Below are 6,000 nucleotides of genomic sequence, written 5' to 3' on the forward strand. Positions count from 1 at the left end.
TTTCGGCACGTACATTTCAAAATAAAAAGTCCAATATAAGCAAAATACTTTAAATATTAAACTTTTGTTGTTTTTTTGATCACACACTCCGCGACCCACTGTGGGTTGCGACCCACCAGTTGAGAAACACTGCTTTATACAACAGTAATTATAATACATTACTTATAATTTTCACTGTTATTGGATAAAAACAACCACTAAAACTGACAAAAGACTTAAATTATAAATAAAATGACAAATGGTGTTAAATTGAGAACTTATATGTCAGGTATCTGCATTATAAGTGTGAGAGTGGGGTCTTGTATCACTCTAAAGATGATTTTTTAGCATAAAATAATGTACATTATGTACATTACCCTTCATAAGACAAGAATTATAATGCATTATTTGTGTCATTTTCACATCTTATTGCTTGTGTCACAATCACCAGCGATCGTTAACTCCATAGACCGCTGGAATACACTCGCAATCACGTATGGACTACAAATTTGCCATTGTTGGACTACAACTTCATGCATGCACTCCTCTCACACACAGATGTTCCTCATTCTGACTGATTACACACACACCACTGGAGGATTGTCAAGGACTGATTACACACACTATTTAAGCAGCACATGCACTCACTCCAGTTGCCTTGTCTTGTTTTGAGTTGCGGCCACGACTCTGGCAGCTGGCGTCGACTCAAAACAAGACAAGGCAACTGGAGTGAGTGCATGTGCTGCTTAAATAGTGTGTGTAATCAGTCCTTGACAATCCTCCGGGGGTGTGTGTGTAATCAGTCAGAATGAGGAACATCTGTGTGTGAGCGGAGTCAGGGCCGGAGCAAGCTGAACTGCCGCTCTAGGCAGAGGACGATCACGCCGCCCTCAACCCCAATGTGAAAACAAAAGTGACCGGTTATAAAAATGAAGTGAGGTGTCGAGGACCTCTATTCTGCCGTCCTATGCGCGGATATAACAGAGGACATTCGGGTGCTGACGGAGGTGTCGCTGACGCCGCCCTCTCTATTCTGTCACCTATGCGCGAATATATCTGAGGACGCGGGTGGTGAGGGAGGTGTCGCGGACATAACGGAGGACGCGGTTATGCAGTTGGAAAGGGAGGTGTCGCGGACCTATGGACGCGCCGGCCCTGAGCGGAGTGCATGTATGAAGTTGTAGTCCAACAATGGCAGCTTTGTAGTCCATACGTGATTGCGAGTGTATTCCAGCGATCTATGAAGTTACGATTGACAGCTTGAAAACGCTCAAATTATATATCAAAGATGACAAATGGTGTTTAATTATAAACTTATTTGTAGATATCTGCATTATAAGTGTGATAGTGGGGTCTTGTATGACTCTGAAGATGATTATTTAGCATTAAATGTTGTACATTATATACATTCTCCTTTATATCTGTAGTTTGGGAATCACTGGTTTAATGAATTATACCTTTTACTATTTATTGTGTTGCTTTGGTGAGATCGCTTACGCTGAGTTTCGACTATTGAATTGTGCCTCTGTAATATATTTAAATTAGGTGTTCGCTTAAAAACACTAGAGTAGATATACTGTAGGCCTACATGACTGTGCCGATACCGCTCTGGTATTCTGTATTTTCTTGACGATGGAAAGTGACTAAAGTGTTTGGTGTTGACGTTCTTGTTGCCTTATAAATGCTTTAGTGCAAATAAATCTGCAAAAATGACAAACATGTAATTTTCTTCTGTCACTCATTGTCGTCTCTCGCTCATCCTGTGCTGCTGCAGCGTTGATTATAATTGCATGCATGTTTTTTTTTCCTGCTCATTACTGAAGATGAGCTGATTTGCATATGCAGCAGGTGTGTGTGTGTGTGTGTTGTCTAAGTGCGTGTTTATAGACCGACATCTTTTTTTTCTTAGGTAATGTTTCGCCTGAGGCCCGTCACAGTGAGTTTAGTTAAGTTGGTGTGTTGGAAACAAGATTGCTGTCTGAAAGGCAATTTGCCAAGCTTGTATTTGAGAAAAAAAAAATATATATATATATATGACAAGAGCATGACAGTGCTTTCGTCACAGATACAAGAGGGAAAATCATTTTATGGCATCTTTGCGGTGATAGACAACACTAATAATGATATCTACATTTTGTTGATGCTTAAGTTCAAAGTGCACAGTAAAAATATATATTTAATTAATTTATGCTTTTGAATTGCATTATCAGACCTTGATCATTTTTTACCAACAACTTTTGATGTTGAAAAGGTTGAAAAAATTACTTTCATTGACATTTTTAATAGATTGAAGTGATATATTGTCAAGGGGTGTCAAAATAATTGTTTCTTCGATGCACCGCGATGCAAATGCGATCAATTCGGTACTGGTTCATTAATAATTATAACCGGTTATTATGTACAGATTTCATTTGTCACATGTGCGTTAAGGCTGATTTATACTTCTGCGTCAAACTCCGGCGTATGCTACGGCGCTGACGCATAGCCCTTCGCCGTGGCCGTCGCTGACGTGCACCTCTCAAAAAATGTAACTACACATCGCAACGACGCGTAGCGCAAGCTCTGTTATTGGTCGGCTTGGTAGCGCTGACGAGTCTGGGCAGGACCGAGAGCCGCGTGAATGGTGCGAGCCTGATGAAGCGATTGTTTACAAGTGTGGAGTCCCATGAAGGAGCTCCGGATGGAGAGTTTTGTTTTGTGTTTACCTCATAGTTAAAGTTGTTGCACGTCCGCCGGTTCCTGCCTCAAAATGAGTGAGTTTGAGCCACTTGTACATCCCGGAAGTGTTCAGGAAAAGCAAAACAGCAGAGAAGAAACTCGACACAGAGGAACATTTACACCTCACTGCCAACTAGCGTTTCGGAAGTGTTAATTCAGACCAACAGAGACAGAGCGCAGAAGTATAAATGCACAGCTACGCGCGTTGCATGCGCCATGGGTTACGCCTGTCACTTGACGCAGATGTATTACCCAGGCTTTATATGGCGATAGCTTACAATGCGAAAGAGGAGACCAGGTGTAATTAAAACGCTAAAACTACTCAAAAAGCAGATAACTGTGCACAAATGAGTGCTTGTGAGTTTGCTGGACAGTCTTTAGGGGGTCGCAAATTCTAAACTCAGGTTCCCATCAGGCTACGCACATCGGCGCTGCAGGTCGGCGGCACCCAGCCACGACTAAAGGGGGTCACACATCAGGACACTGTTCATATTTCTGCCACGGCAGAGAGCCATCTGAATAGGTTATTTTTAAAATAACATGCGAATGTGCGCGTCTGGTTTGTGTTACAGTTAACTGTCATGTGTGCCACTCTCTGGCTGTTTCTCAATTCCAAGAACGCAGAGAACAGACTTGCGTTCTTCTCAAGACTGGTCTTGCCAGGTGTCCTCGGAAGAATGAACTCGGAAGACCACGAGAACAGAGAACGCGTCCTGTGAGGAATGAGATGCTGCGTTCTTCCTGATGGTCACATGACCTTCATGCTTTTTTAATGGAAATTATTTAAACATTACAGCGTTCATACAACGACTTATTGTTTGTCCCCTCTTGAAAATATATATTATGCATAAAGACTTTCCAAATATGCGTTGCACAAAACAAATAAAACTGATTTAAATACGAATTTCAGCAAATAAACACCCTTAATGTGTATATTCCTTTACTAAGATGTCCATGGTGATGTTTATATTAAAACAAAATGTTTTTTTATCTATTAATATTAATAGCCCCCTTAAGCAATATTTATTTTTAATTGTCTACAGAACAAACCACTGTTATACAATGACTTTCCTAATTACCCCTACCTTTCTCTAATTAACCTAGTTAAGCCTTTAAATGTCACTTTAAGCTGAATACTAGTGTCTTGAAGAATATCTAGTCAAATATTATTTACTATCATGATGGCAAAGATAAAATACATCAGTTATTAGAAATGAGTTATTAAACTGTTTAGAAGTGTGTTAAAGTAATCTTCTTTCCTTTAAACATAAAACATATACAGAAGAGCTAATAATTCTGACTTCAACTGTGTGTGTGTATATATATATATATATATATATATATATATATATATATATATATATATATATATATAGTTATTAAAATGCATATTATAGTGTCAGATTTATTATATAAAGGTGATGCATGCTGGTTGGAGGGCCCCCTGTGATTTTTTTGCCTCGGGCCCTATGCAAAAGACTCTGGAATATAATTTGCACCCTGCCAACACTGCGGGTAACTGAGCAAAACCTTGACGTAAGTGCAAACCCTCTACAAATTACATAGAAAAGACTATTTTAAGGCCTCCTATGTATATATATTTTTTTCAATAAATATTTCTCAAGTGCTGTTTGATAGATTTTTCAACACATTTCTAAACACAGTAGTTTTAATAACTAATTTCTTTTAACTCAGTTCTTTTGTCTTTGTCATGATGACTAGATAATATTTATTTCATTGGATTTACTTAATTTTTTTAAGGTAAGTGGTTGCAAACAATTTATATATGCTGAATTTAAACAAATTAAATGTAGTACCATTTAACTTAATTTGTTTGTGTAAATTCAGTCCATATACAGTGCGGGAAACAAGTATTGAACACGTCACCATTTTTTTTAGAAAACATTTCTACACATCAGCGGGGATAAATCGTGCTATTCACATCTAAGTGGATGCCTAAACATTTTGAGTTTACTTGAAAGTCACATTCACTTCACAATTACAGCGGATTAGTGTCATAGGCAAAGCTTCTGTCTGCCTGGTGACTCCAAGACTTCAACATAATTTTATTTTGAGAGTAGCTGTGTTTTATATGCTTTAGGAAAGCTAATAAACAGCGTCGATTTGTTTGGCGCTTTGTCTGAGTCTACTAGATCAGTGGTTCTCAAACTGTGGTACGTGTACCACTAGTGGTACCCGGGCTTACTTCTCGTGGTACACTGAGTAATGAAAGAAAAAATTAATACAATTTAGAAAAATGACCGTATTCTCTTGTAACATCTCGGTCACAAAATGAGAAAGAACTGCAGCACAGCACGCTTGCGTATTCCAGGCATACCCAGTTGAAAACATCTTAACTTTTTGGAATGCCGCACCGCGAGTCACATGACAAGAATCAACTGATCAGCTTCATATTTTATATAGAATTCAACTTCGTTAGACTAATTATCTCAAACACAGAACACCCAAAAACTGCAGTGCTTCTTAATTTTCTCCATACATAGAACTCTTATTAGAGTGCAGCCATGTTCTTTCAGCTTGACATCCTCTGAAAAAAACGGGTTCCCTAGCAATCTACATACAAGTTAATGTCTAGATTTCAAAAAGATTTACAAATACGTCATATGTACATGCAACATATATTTCAAAATCTATCAAAAAAAATGTATAAATATGAATATGACTTGTTTTTGAACTGTGGAGTGCTGTAGCTGCTTAATTAGGCCAACTTCACTGCTTTATTTCATTACTGGTCATTATGGTGGTACTTGGTGAAAAAAGTTTGAGAACCACTGTACTAGATCCTTTCAGAGGTGCACCCATATCTGTGAGTTGATAAACTTCTCCAGAAACTATTGACCTAATTCTAAAATGTTTTCGCGATTGTTTTAGAACAGAATTCAGTCGCCTATGGGAGAAACGACTAAGAATAATAAACGGCAGAAAACGGTCAAACTACTTGCTCTACAAACAAATGTTTGCGGTGCTATACAGATCAAGTAGAATAATATAATAGGGAAATATCAGTTTGCCACATCAAGCAGCGTAACGAGCCGTTTTTAACGTCTAAAAATGAATAGAAGTGAATGGGACCGGAAGTCTCGAGCCAAAAAGATTCAAATGGCTGCGCCCACCCGTCGGCAAAGAATAAGGTGAATAGCTGGATGATGGAAGCTTTCAGCGGTGCTTCAGACTGAGCCGAGTCCAGTTTGAATTTGAATTTGAATGTTGAATTTTAAATTTGAATTTATTGAATGGGATAGCCCCTTGAAATGAATCATCTCATTTTCGAGGGGGTCCCTA

Source organism: Danio rerio, chromosome 10, assembly GCF_049306965.1.
Source record: "Danio rerio strain Tuebingen ecotype United States chromosome 10, GRCz12tu, whole genome shotgun sequence".
Lineage (NCBI taxonomy): Eukaryota > Metazoa > Chordata > Actinopteri > Cypriniformes > Danionidae > Danio > Danio rerio.